General features: G+C 52.2%; 1 protein-coding gene and 1 long non-coding RNA gene across 9 annotated transcripts in view; one reads left to right on the top strand and one right to left on the bottom strand.

The window, feature by feature from the left end:
- The window catches only part of FMNL2 (formin like 2), a 263,443-nt gene that overhangs the window by 168,256 nt on the left and 80,871 nt on the right, over positions 1-14,316 (bottom strand). The window lies entirely within an intron of this gene.
- On the top strand, positions 3,570-8,296 carry LOC121481925. Its single transcript, XR_005985446.1, has 3 exons — positions 3,570-3,642; positions 7,363-7,647; positions 8,072-8,296. It is a non-coding gene; the product is annotated as an uncharacterized LOC121481925 (long non-coding RNA).

Below are 14,316 nucleotides of genomic sequence, written 5' to 3'. Positions count from 1 at the left end.
CACCAGGAGAGGAGAGGTCACGCGCTACCGTCTCCAGGAGCTCCCAGCTTGCGGTGCCTGGAGGCTGCTGCTTCCGCATCGCCCACTGAGTCTGCTAAAATCCAAACTCCTGGGCCTCTTCCCAGGCCATTCAATCCATCTCTTGGAGGATGAATCCAGGACTCTGCTTTTAAGCACCTCAGGATAGCTGGTCCAGAGGGAAAGATCAAGTGTATTCACAACGGACTTAATAGCACTTGCTAATTATGATCAGATGGGGAGTAAAGAGGGTCAGTGTCACAGGTTTCATAGGAAGGATGAGCAGAAGTAAGGGTGGGGAGCGTTTGAGTCTCGCAGAAACAAGTCAGGCAACGGCATGGCATCGGGAACATGCAGAGCTGCACGGAGACCCAGGGCGAAGGCAGGTAAACACATCCAACCAGAACGCACGGCTCTCGTGCAAGACCAGGATGAGAAGAGGGGACTGCAGACCGTCCTATGGGGGACCTGAGGGCCTCGCCAAGGAGTACTTGTGGGTCAAAGAATGACAAATCAAAGACCCCCAGCTAGCAATCATGGCAGTGGTGTCAACATTGGAAAGACAATCTAGAGGCCTCTTTATCTGGGTCAGAGAACGGAAGACACGGCAGCCAGAGCCCATTTCTCCTTTTCCGGCACACAAACGTGTCCGCAACCTTATCGCCAGAACCTGGGACTATGTTAGCGTGCATGGCAAAGGGGTTTCACTGAGGTGGTGATTAAAGACCTGAGACAGGGAGATTATCTGGGGGGGGGACCCAACCTTGCAAGGCCATGGCCAGAAAACCAGAGAGACGACCGTGTAGGAAAGACATGGACAGACATTATTTGGTTTAAATACGGAGGAGGGATGGGGCGGTGAGCCAAGGACATGGGCAACGGGAAAAGAAAGAAATCAGTTCTTCCCTGGAGTCTCCAGAAGAAACGCAGGCCTGCCAATACCTTGACTTGAGCCCGGCGGGTGAGCCTCATCGCACTTCTGACCTACAGAACTGGGGAGATAATAGATGGGTGTTATCCTAAGCCACGAAATTTGTGGCAATTTGTTACGGGAACAATAGAAACCTGGTCCGTCTTCTGCTCTTGTCTCCCTCACCAAGGCCTCCTCCCCTAGACATGCTCCCCAACCGGCCTCCACTCATCACAAGGGTTCTGAGAGGTCCCTCGAGCTGCACACAGGCCCCCAACGCTGTAAGCGTCACCAGCTTCAGAGATATAGAGTCGAGGTGTGAGGAAGGGGCAGTTAGCCACCGGGAGGGCCGGTGCACCTCCATCCTACGTCATCTCCACCGACGTCCCCCCGCCATTGTCACTTAATCTCCGAAAATAATGCAAAATCTTGGAGCCAATCCAGATACTACAACCATGGTTACGCCTTAAAAGCATCAGTTTATGTCTGTCACGCGTCCCACGTTAAACATCATGACGAGTCGAGCTCTGGTCACCTTTGTTTTCCTGGCTCCTAGCCCGGTGCCTGACCTACAGTAGGTCCCCAATAAATAAATGAGCAGACAAGTGGATCTCTCAGAGATTCCTTCTCAACCCTAGCCCACCCCTGATCCCACGCTGGCCCACCCCCGTCCTAATTCTGAGATGTACTAGATACTCGGTATTTTTATCCGACTTCCGTTAACAGCCACGTCCATTCTTCCAGCGCTGGCGGCAAGCGCACAGCGTCACTCGAAAGCATCCTCCTACTGAGGCTCCCACCTAACAGCAAATGCTTTCAAAATACACCACTTCTCTCAATTCTCCTGGTTCTAAAAGGCTCCTCAAACCCCTCCTTCTCATGCGGACTTAACATTCTACTTTACGTTAAAACCCATTCACCAAGACGAACGCTGCCCTGAAACACTTAGAACTTCCCGGGCATCATCAGGGAGGACGAAAGGAACACGAAAGCTCAGGTGACCCCACCTCCAAGATGTCCCAGCCTCCCACCCCCTTACTAAGAGCGTCGGCCTCGTTCAAGTCAGAGCTTCCCCCATTCCACACTTGCCAGAACCTTCCGCTGGCGGCTTCACCAGCCTGCCTTTTCTCATCCTACCCGTTAACTTATCTGTTCTGTTAACACCATCTTTTCCTTAAAAGGACTTCATCTGATTTGATTCAATTTCCTTATTTGTTTGCTTTCTCTCCCCCAGGGCCTTGTGCTGCGGCCCTCTGGGGAGACCCCACTCCCACCCTTCTAAGCGCACCTTCCTGGCTGTTTCCTTCCTCCGTCTCCTGGCCCAGGGTCCTGTCCTCTCCACCCCCCCCCCCCGCCCCGCCCTGGCCGTCTGCACAGGACAACCGACACCCGCCTCCCTCCGGGTCCAGGGCAGGAGGGCTCTGCTGGAGGCCACCCCTGAGGCGGGCTCGAATGGGGCCAGGCCCTCCAAGGCAGCTTCTCTGCCCTGCTACGGACCCCGGACCCCACGCAAATCCTGGGGACCCTCTCCATCACACCTCTGCTTGGGGAAAGGTACCGGGCAGGGCCCCACGGCCCCCACCCTGAGGCGCCGCCGCCTCCGTCCCAGGAGAAACGGCTCCAGGCCTCCAGCAGGGAGTGCTTGGCGGGGGCTGGGGTACTTGCCCCCCTTCCCCCTTCTGGGGCCCCTTTCCTAATACAATGGTGTTAACAGCCACCCTAGGTCCCTTCCTCATGCATGTTGATTTTTAAGATTTATTTATTCCTGGAGAGACACACAGCGAGGGACAGAGGCGGAGGGAGAAGCAGGCTCCCTGCGGGGACCCCGATGCGGGACTCGATCCTGGGACCCCAGGGTCACACCCTGAGCCCAAGGCAGGCACTACCCCGAGCCACCCTGCACCCCATGCATGTTCATTAAAGTTCCAATCGTTCGGGGCCCTTGGAGATGGGGAGTGGAGCCTAAGGGGGAGCTCCCGGGGCCCTTAGGGCCGCCGCCCCCACAGCAGGCCAGCCAGCGCGGAGCCCTCGGGACGGACTGACGGACCGACGCTGCAGGCACCACAGCCTTGGGCTCAGAGGGCTCAGACGGCACCCGGAGTCAGAACCACGGATTTCTCTGTGCCTCTTGCGCTCCACTTGTCACCTGCGGTCCCGCAGGATTCTAACACTTCTTCTCAAGCGAAATGTCACACCCGCCCAAAGACGGGTATTTTCAGCTCGAGGTGCGAGGATTCTCACCTACAGCGTCTCCAAGAACTACTGATAAGTCTTACAGTCTCGTATTTAATACAAGGCCAAAAAAAAAAAAAAATGTATTAATGAAGAATGGAAAATGGGGTCTGTATCAGCCCATCGCACGGCCCGGTCCCGCTGCAGAGAGAAGCTCCATCCTAATATGAACTTGCTCATTCCCTGACAGAGAGTAACCCAGCCTGGCTTTCTCAAGTACTCTTTGCTTGCATTACCCTCATTTTTCTTGTTTTTGCAACCACGCTCTTGGCTTCCCGCGAGCACATCTGGGGCACGCGTGCTTTCCACCAGGCTCCAGCGCCCGTGCTTTTGTTGCAGTCTCTCTCCTCTCTCTGCTCCAGGGCCTGTGCTCTAAACCAACCAGCAGCCCCCGCAGAACTCAGATCTCCCTACCCCCACCCCAGCCACCCGACCAACCTCTATGGAAGCTGCTAAACCGGAAGTAAACCAGCAGCTGACTCGTAAGTCCTCTTGTTTGTTCCTCTAACAAAGAGGCTCAGAAGCAGCCGGACAGCCGGCGACCAGCAGGGCAGGGCCAGCCCGACCAGCCTCCCGCAGGCCCAGCTGGGGCCTTCCTCGGAGGCCAGGGCCCTCCTCCCCCTGGGCCCATGGGGTCAGGAGGGAGGCAGAAAGCTCCCTGGACGTGGGCACCTAGGGGCATCCAAGGGCGGAGGGCTCCTCACTGGGGGGTCTGAGCACCACCATGCAGGGTCAGCAGGGCCCAGAACTGGATGTGAGCACCTGGGAGCACCTGGGGGGACACCTGGGGGCATCTAAGGGCGGAGGGCTCCTCACTGGGTCATCTGCACACCACCACACAGGGTCAGCAGGGCCCAGATCTGGATGTGAGCACCTGGGAGCACATGGGGGGCACCTAGGGGGTACGTGGGGGCACCTGGGGGCAGAGGGCTCCTCACTGGGGGGTCTGCGCACCACCACACAGGGTCAGCAGGACCCAGATCCGCTCCTGACCTTTCACGCTGCCCTATTCTCTCTCTGATCCTGCAGCACACGGAGGCTCAACTCTGGTTTATACTGGGACTGAGAAGCAGCCGAGTCCCTGAGCCTGCTGCCTCCAGGGTGACATTCGCCACTAATGCCCCACCCGGGGCAGCCACCCCCAGGCCTGCACAGAGATGCAGAGCAGCCCAGGCCAGGCCGTCCTCTGCAGCTGCAACAGACACTTGGTGACTTTCCCCACATAAGGACAGGGCCCCTCCCCTGCAAGAGAGAGACAGAGACAGAGAAGGAGGGAGGAGGGAGGAGGAGGGGGAGAGAACACAGTCTGAAGCACCCACGTGGGAACCATCTGAGCCGGCACATTTGTACCATCACAAAAGTGTTTTCTAAAAGACTTTTTTTTTTTTTTTTTGCACAAATTCCTACCAACCCACGTTGATTTGCCTTTGTAAAGAGGTTTCTGGCAGCGGTGGCAGCTAGGGGTTGCTGCCCCAGAACAAGGCTGCAGCCCTGAGCACCCCCAGTGAGGGAGGCTCGGGGAGAAGAGGCCCAGACAAGCCTCCGCTGCCCACAAATGTGACCCGAGGCAGGAGGCGGGACGGCTAGGCCCCTGCCCAGGGGGACGGCACTGCTCCAGGCGCTCAGGTGGCCGCGCTGCCGCTGAAATCCCATCGCAGAGGCTCTGGCCAGAAGCGACCCCCGGTGCCCCAGGACGCAGCAGGACAGCTGGGGACACTTCCACTGCGAGCCGGTGGGCACAGGGCCCACCTGGCAGGGACCCCGGAACACGTGGCTTCAGGCAGAGGTCAGGCACCCGCAGGCCACAGCCTCTGGGCCGGGGCAGCCCCTGGTGCCTCGGCTTCCCCCCACTCTGTGGCTCCATCCCTCTGCCCCCACCCCCTTCCCGGAACAATAGAAAAACAATGCCACAAAGTCAAAATTAGCACCTCCAGCAGAATGCAGAGAAGACACCGCACTTTAGCAGTTATCTGATCCCATGGCCCTTAAGCTTTCCTTTTTTTAATCCTGGAACATTTTGTTCAACAGAATCTTACTCTGTTAAAAGGCAAAACGAAGGCGGAGCTGTCCTAACCACGGGGGGGGGGGGGGGGGGGGGGGGGGGGGCAGAGGCCCAGTGGGCTTGCCGCCCAGCAAGACCTCCGAACCCGCCACCCCAGGAACGACACGTGGAGCAGGGACCCAGCCTCACCATCCTGTTCTGGCTGCATTGTGTCCTTCGAGAGGACAGCACCCAGTGCCTTTGAAGGACGGGGTACAGAGGCAGGCGGCGGGTTAGGAGGTTTTGCAACAACTCAGGCAAGAGATGCTGGAATTATAAAGGTTTGTTTTTAAAGATTTTGAGAGCGAGTACAGAGGGGGCGGGAGAAGCAGGCTCGCCCCAAGCACAGAGCCTGAGCCTGACCTGGGGCTCGATCCCACTGGGATCACGACCCGAGTGGAAGGCAGATGCTGAACCTATTGAGCCACCCGGGGCCTCAGGAGATGCTGAAGTTAGGCAGAGGGGAAGACACAGAGGCCAGCAGAGGGGAAAGGGGCCAAACTCACCCAAAAGATGGACCTGGGAGGGGGCAGGGGCGGGGGAAGCCGAGCTGACCAGACTGTGCTTTCGGCCCCTAACCACAGGGATGCTGGTATGCGTGGGGTGGACTGTGTTACAGACCATAGAGACGAACCAATCGCCCTTGCTGTGTTTTTTTTTAAACAGAAAAGTTTTGGGAGATTTTTGAATAATCAATCTAGTTAAAGGCAGAAAGAATACTTTTGTCCTAAAAAAAAAAAAAAAAAAAAAAAAGAATATTTTTGTCCTTAAATATAACACAGAAAGTCACCCAGTCCCTAGCTGTGCTCACCGCACCGTATGGCACCGCTCGACACTATTACAGAAGAACCCAGGCAGACCGTAGGGTCCGTTCTTGGACTCAAGGGACCGTGTCCCGTTGGCGTCTTCCTCTGGCGTCTAGTCTCTCTTACTAACGTAAAGCAGGGGAAATTTGTGATGTGACCTCAGGTTCTGATTAATACAGGTTTCACGTGTTCGGACTTTTGAGACGTGTGGCGTTTCCTGTAGCGCGTTCATCTAATTGCTTTGACGGTGCAAATACTAAAACTGGTTTTTATTCCCTGGACACACGGTGACAGAAACTCATCGGAAACTTTTCAAGAATTAAATTATTTCTGGGGCGCCTGGGTGGCTCAGTGGGTTAAGCGCCTGCCTTCAGCTCAGGCCATGACCTCAGAGTCCTGGGATCGAGGCCTGGGTAGGGCTCCCTGCCCAGCCGGGAGTTGGCGTCTCCGTCTGCCCCTCCTGCCTCCTCCCCATGCTCATGCTTGCCCATGTGCGTGCTCGCTTGCTCTCTCAAATAAATAAGAATTAAATCATTTCTATGTGGGTTCAGCTAGAGACCCTAAAATTGGAGGAAAGAGGAAAGAAGTGGGTACATCTGGAACGGGATAAGACTCATCCTTGAAAGCTGAAGTTTAAGACTCATCCTATAAGCTGAAGTTTATACGGGGTGGAATATATAAAGATGGTGATAATTCATTAGACCACTCTGGGAACACATAGGAATTTTATGTGGTCAAACATGTGACCACATTAATGCTTTTAGCAAAAAATTTTGACAATGTACTAGAGAAGCTTCTTCTAAAAGCAAATTTCATTTTAAAAGCCTCTGGATTTTTTTAATGGTTGTCTATTTTAAAAAGCCACAACTCTTACATATATCCATTCGCACTACATTACTAAGCAGTGGAAACAAGATCTAAGTCGGAGCGTTTTCAGCCTGTACCAACACGGAGTTCCTCTCAAAGGGGTGTATCCACAATGGAAGGCTTTCTCTCCTCTCTAGAAGCTAACAACAGGTAATCTTAAATGCCTGAAAGATGCATTTACTGTTATTTAAAAAAAGAAAAAAAAGGCGATTGGTCCCTCTGTATAGGGGTGAAAGCACCAAAGTCCTGCCATAAAATGACAAGAGAGGAGGAGTCAAGAAAAAATTGAGAAATAGCTGGTGGCTCAGCGGTGTGGCCCAGGGCGTGACCCCGGGGTCCTGGGATCGAGTCCCGCGTCGAGCTCTCTGCATGAAGCCTGCTTCTCCCTCTGCCTGGGTCTCTGCCTCTCTCTGTGTCTCTCATGAATAAATAAATAAAATTCTTTAAAATTTTTTTGAGAAATATTACACTATTAATTAATTTTGCAGGAATCCATCAGATGGTAGGAAAATCCTGCCAAAGGATCTTACATCCCAAGACCTATGAGTGGAGTCAAAAAGGAAAAAAAGTAGTCCCTGCATATAAACACAGATTCAGCTTGAAGGTCACACACCTAAGGGGCCTCATGCAATAAATATCCAAGGGAAAAATTCAAGAGAGCAAACCAGAGAGAAGACAAAAAGACAAAAGATGGGAAGAAAGCAAAAGGCAGGAAAGAAGCGTTCTTGAAACAGCCATCTATTAGTCCTTTCCGGCAACGAGGGCGCACAAAGGTATTTACAGAGAGAGAAGCGCGGCGCGTGTGCCCCCCTGGTGCGGGGGGGGGGGCTCGGGGTGCCCCAGTGCTGAGCACCAGCCTACCCAGTACTCAACACGCCTTCGTTGGGCCCGCGCCTTCCCACTTCTCTTTTTAAGCCAAAGTGCGAGGCTGCAAAGTACCAAACAATCCTGTATGTTAGAGACTCTTCAAGGGGCAAGAGCAGAAGACAGAGAATCCAGGCACGTGGATTTTTTCAGTTCCCGGGGCAAACACACATCTTAACGTGGCATGGCCCAAGGATTTTCTTTTTTCGAGAATTTTTTTCCTAGCCCCAAGGGGTGGTCACTGACTTACTTTTATATTCATTACTAATAAAAAAAAAAAAAACTGCAAGGCTTCAAGAGAATAACAGAACCTAATGCACGGGTGTTCAACAGGTGCTTGGATGAACGCATCGGGGCTCAGAGAGCTTTCTCAAGAAGCCGTGGAGGGTTTCCTCTGACGCCGTACCAAAAATACACAGGAGCGCGCCCCTAAGTGTTCCACTCCACGTGCAGCCTGTGCTTCCAAGGTCAGTCGGGGAAGGAGAATTTTACGAGGGAGCAAACTCCTCAGTGTTATCCTTTGAGGGGCAGCCTAGGCTTGTCCTGACAATTAGCATTTCATGTCCCCAGAGGGATCCTTTGTGTTATTTCTGTATGAATATTACTAACATTCCACTTAAGAGCCTACGGTACCATGTCCTTTAAACTCTCTCTCTCGTTCTCACATGTAAGGCCCAAGCAGGTAGGAACACTTGCCCAATATTTTGCACGTACTCTTAAAAGCAGCCCTATAAAAGGAGCTTAAAACCAATCCTATTCTCCAAATATTTGACATCAAGCAGTAAATACCTAAACACCAAGAACCGCTGAAACAAGTACAGAACAGCCTTTTTGTCATTACTTTTTCTCAAGGGTCAGACGCTAGGTGCAAAACTCGATGCTGCCAAGTACTTATCATGATCGACTCCCTCCCATATGCAGCCAGGTACGTCCCAGTGGATTCAATGGGTATGGGAAAAACCGGTCTGGAAACATGTCTACAACCATCACTATGACCTGCAAGCGTGGACCGGCAGCCTATCGATGGAGATGCCGCCTCCAGGAAGCCGACTCTCTGCAAAATTACAGCTAAATGATAACTATCAAAGGGGAACAGTGGGCCTTGATTATACACCGTAAATTTGAATGAAACTCACGGCTATGTAATAAACCACTTTTTTACTTTGTGTAATTCATCAAGGAAGTTTAAAATACTCAACTCCTACTATCGTCTACCTAAAAATCTGAGAGTTCCCCAAATCAAAAATAAGCTGAACGTATTCAGGACAGCCTCTAGAAGACCATAAAAGTCTTTTTTCTAAAAAAATCCTTTCTTCTCCTTCAGGGTAAATATCATCACTACCCTGGAAAACCCTCAACTCAGCCCATCCACCAGGGCTCAGCTGCCTGTGAGATCCCATGATGTGACTCATTGCCACCTTTTTTTTCTCCTTCTCTGGACCTTCTTTTTTAAACCCCACCTTTTCTAAAACAAGGAAAACTGTGACACGCCCAAGTGAGCACGACTTGTGCTGGGGGTGTAAGAGGAGAAGAGGAGAAGTCTACACCAGGATGTAGGAAAGTCGGCACGGGGGTACACACCCCTATTCCAATACCACACACACACCAAGTACCTCACTTATCTGCAGATTCTTCACTAATAATGACTGATAATCCAGAGTTAGGAGTCTCTCATGTTCTGTCTCCCTCCCTGGTATTTCCCACTCATTTTTTTCTCCTTTCCCCTTTATTCCCTTTCACTACTTTTTATATGCCCCAAATTAATGAGACTCCTCTGGGAAACGAACTAAGGGTGGTGGAAGGGGAGGTGGGCGGGGGATGGGGGTGACCGGGGGACGGGCACTGAGGGGGGCGCTTGATGGGATGACCACTGGGTGTTATGCTATATGTTGGCAAATTGAACTCCAATAAAAAAATAAATTTACAAAAAAAAAATAGGGTAAAATCTACACTGCAGATTCACCATAACAAACGAACAAACAGAAAATATATATATATAAAAAATAATAATGACTAGTAACCCATCACCTTTAAACAATGGCCGTCCTTTTCATTGACCTTAGATCATCCTTTGGATGAAAATCTTTGTTCAGCTGAATTTCCTAGAGCAAAACCACCAAACTGCTTTTCAATTTCAGCTTCAACTATTCACCTGGTACTTCATAGAGATGCTTATGCAGATTCTCAAGGAGGATGCTTCTCTAAATTATGTAAGATTCCAAACAATCACAGGAGCAGAGAGAATAACATACCACACCTGCAGGGACCTTCCGGGATCACGGGGATTTTGCGATCCCGCACAGAACTTTAAAGAGAACCTCAGCAATCACGTGGTTCCACCTGTAAATACTTCGACACGTGTTCTGAGAAGGACCATGCTACAGGCTACCACCCACGAGATGATGCTGTATCATTCGAGAAACCTTTTCTTTTCTAAATTAGATAGCCTGAGTATTTAAAAAAAAAAAAAAAAAAGAGTTTATTATTTGCTTAAAATAAAAAGTCACTGGTTCAAACAGGACCTAGGGACAGTCCATCAGAGCCCAGCCCAGCCAGCCAGCGTGGATACAGACACCGTTCATTATAACGCCAAGTATGAACCTGGCAGAAAAAAAAAAAGACTCACACTCTACATACACCACACACATGGCCTTATTTCTTATAAGGTCAGAGAACAAATTAATAAAGTCTGAATGAAAACCAAAGTCAGCTGGAGGCTGGAATTTTCCCTGAAGGCCATGGTTTCAGCTACTGTTGCTGTTCAGCAAGTATCATGAGTCGGGGCTCAAGGTGAACTGTGATGATTTGGGAAAAGGACCCAGTGTGGGTTTGTGGGGGACGAGGACTAGGCAGCTTGTCAACTAGCCGACCAGAGGCTCTGACCATGGACTGGTGGCATTTCATTTCATTTCATTTAATCAGCATGAAAATCAAGCACTAGCAACCAGTCTACGCCGGTGGTTTTCAGAGCGGGTCTTCCCCAGACCAGCAGCACCATTGGGAACTTGTGAGGAGACGCAGACTTTCGAGCCCCAACCCTGACCTACGGAATCAAACCTCGGGGGTCAGGCCCGGGAACCTACGCTTCGGCAGGCCATCCCAGTGATTCTGCTGCACGCCAACGTTTCAGAACCGCTGCTCTAACACGGTGCTGTTCAAGTTCAAAGTAGTTAAAGTTAAAGAACAATTCAGTTAGCGAGTGAGTAGCTGCCCCTTGGGTCCGCGCAGACGATGACCGTCTCCACCATCATGGAAGGCCCCACTGGGCAGCAGGCGTCGGGAGTACTTAAACCAAACTTTAATTTACAGCCCGTAGAAGACCAGGCTTCTCTAGTCCTGGGGTCCCGGTTGTGCACGGATCTCAAAGCCCGTAGCCTCCAGGGGTCTGGTCCGTGACTTGATCCCAGAGTGGGAAATCCGAGACCTGGGGGAAAGGCACAAGGACTGTTCTCCAACGTGGCCACGCAGGCCAGGTCTGGATCCACAGAAAAGGGTCGGGACCACAGGCCGCCGCGGAAGCGACCGTGCTCACCAGGGACTTCACGCACCGGGCCAGAGCACGTGAAGCTCCTGTCTCCTTAGGGGGGGTGAGTATCTGACACAGTAGGACCAAAGGTGCCAGCAGAGGTTGGCTCTTCAACAGCTGGGCGATGAGGATCCAGGGCGACACCCGGGCAGCTCCTCCAGCCTCGGAGGACTGAGACCCCGCCGGCCGCCCAGATAGGAACAGAGCTGGCAAAGCCTCAAGGTGAGCGGCGGCCTCATCCATACCCTCCTGCAGGGCAGTGGAGTGGAGCACACCGGGCTGCCCACACGCTTGCTGAACGTTCAATGGGCTATCATATTTTTTTATTTATTATTTTAGACAAAGAGCACAAGTGGGAAAGGAGAGGGAATCCCGAGCAGACGCCATACCGAGCACAGAGCCCTACATGGGGCTCGATCTCACGACCCTGAGGTCACGACCTCAGCCAACATCAAGAGCCGGAACCTAAAAAAAAAAAAAAAAAAAAAAGAGCCGGACCCTTAGCCAACAAGGCCGCCCAGGCACCCCTGCCGATTTCAATACAATCCCTGCACTGGCCTCGGGGAGTCGACTGGCAACGCTGCTAGGACAGCACAGGGCCCGTATCTGCACCAAACCGAAGCTAAACTAGGAGGCCAGGGGAGGGTCTTCGGAGCTTACGATTCCCCGTGAGCGGGGGCGCTCACGACTTCCCAACAGGAGGAACTGGGCTCTGAGCACTCACCTGCTCAGTCTTTTCCATAATAGCTCATCTTTCTGAGGAATAGGTTTTGACGGTTCCTAAGGAAAGCCCCCGTATGGCCCCTAGACGCAGGACCCTGAACCCACAGCATCACTTGGTCTAAATAAAGTTGGCAAAAAAAAAAAAAAACCAAAAATAAATAAAATAAAATAAAGTTGGCTGCTCTGGGCCACGTGGACGGGCACAGCGACCACCCCTGTGGGGGCTGCTACCCTCTGTCCCTCCCAGCCCAGGGGGTCACAGGCATTGCCCCCTCCCTTCTAACCCTTCCACGGTTCTTTGAACCTTCTAGTACATTAACCGTGCTCAAGCCTCTTCCATCGTGTAACAACACATCTTCTCCCAAACCTCGTGCCACCTGCTTCCCCCTGCTCACCAACGGCCGCCTCTCCCTCCATAACCCGTTTCTTGGCACGTACTGTGTAAACAGCCTGTCCCGATCCTCCCAACCCCGCTGCTGTCTGGCCCGAATCTCTTCCAAGTCGCTGAAAATCCCAGGCCGGAGCTGACGTTTCAGAGCCTGGCCCTGACAGGTGCAGTGACCTCTGAACCCACCTCCAGGTTGTGCAGCCACACACGGGACCTGCTCAGGGCCCCACTCCCCTGCCGCACCGGCAGCCCTCAGCACTAGTTCTGCTCCTCTGCTCCCTCCTAAAGGACGTACTTGTGTCTTGGCCCCCAGGACAGAAAGCAGGACGCACTCCTGGCACTTTGTCGCCTCTCTGGCTGCCCCGCATCTTCTCTCATTACCTGTGACCCTTAGGCCTCTGTCCCAGGCTCTCCACGCTCCCTCTCCGACCTGATTTCATCTCTTCTCAGGGGTCAACTCTTGCTGATTCTTTAAGTTGTAGCAGCAGCCTCGCTCACCTCGGAGCTTAAAGCCAGTGTCCCAATAACTGAATGCGAGGTCCCAAAGGCATGCCATCCCGTCATCCTGCCCCTTGACCCCTCACAAAAAACCTGACCACTGCGTGGGCTCTATTTCAGTCAATGACACCACCTTACCTCCAGTTGCCACATGAGAAACCTGGGCTTCACCCTTTCATTCGTCGTATCTAACCAATCCCTCTTAAGTGTCCCTTGATAGACGGACATCTCTTCATCACTTTGTCCATATTTCTACCAGAAACAACGATACAGCATCCAAACTGTTCTCCCCATCTCCGCTCCCACCCAACCCCTCACCATTCCCCATCCCCTTCCGCTGCAATCTGAGTGATCTCCCTAAATGAGAGATTCTGGAAGTGCGGTCCTCAGGCCACCGCCAGCAGCAGCAGCACCTGGAAACTGGGTAGGAATGCAAAGTCTCAGGCTCCTCCCTGGACCTACCTATATGGAACGGTGGGAGCGGAGCCAGCAACCTGTGTGTTTTAAGAAACCCTCCAAGTCACTGTCATGCATGATAGTGTTTGAGAACCGCTGCTTTAAAATAGAAGTCCGGGCAGCCCACGTGGCTCAGCGGTTCAGCGCCGCCTGCAGCCCAGAGCCTGATCCTGGAGACCCGGGATCAAGTCCCGCATCGGGCTCCCTGCACGGTGCCTGCTTCTCTCTCTGCCTGTGTCTCTGCCTCTCTCTCTCTCTCTGCATCTCTATGAATAAATAAAATCTTTAAAAATATAAATATAAGTCCACAGCAGTTTGTCATTGTTCCCGCAGTAAAGGTCAGCCTCTTCCATACAACTTATCGTAGAAACAGTGGCCCTAAAATGAGAGTTACGGGGTGACGTGATGAAACAGACACATGAACAGACGACAAGTCAGCCTTACGGCAGGGAATGAAAGAGGTGTCCCTGGCAAGCAGAATAGCCCGGAAAAAGGACTAAAAGGAGAAATACATCACCGTGAGGACTGAGTGTGCGGAGCGGTCACGGATGGGGCTGAAGGTAAGCTGTCCAAAACCGTGGTGGCCAATGGTACCTTCTTCCCTTCCTTTCTCAGGTGTCGAAATTTGATGTGTTCCTCATCCAGCCACCCCGTCCCCCTTTCACCAGCCGAAAAAGCTTCCACGACTCAGATTTCACATACAGAACTCCCTAACCACCATTTTCTGTTTAAAAAAAAAAAAAACCCACAACCAAAAACAGAAACAAAAACAAACCTAAGTAGGAAGAGCTTACACCTCAGCATCTGCTCCCACAAACTATACACGCGCTTCAGACTGGCCTTTCAGGTCCTCACCAAGCACTCCCTTCCCATCATGTTCTAGGTCTCCTTTAACCCTCCTGCTCCTTCAAGTCCCTCACCTTTTAGGAAACTTGGTGCAGCTGTGTCCCCACCATGAGGCACGCACTCATCACTTCAGAGGTCCTC

The sequence above is a fragment of the Vulpes lagopus genome, chromosome 24 (genome assembly GCF_018345385.1).
Source record: "Vulpes lagopus strain Blue_001 chromosome 24, ASM1834538v1, whole genome shotgun sequence".
NCBI lineage: Eukaryota > Metazoa > Chordata > Mammalia > Carnivora > Canidae > Vulpes > Vulpes lagopus.
This window is presented reverse-complemented; position numbering and strand designations above follow the sequence as displayed.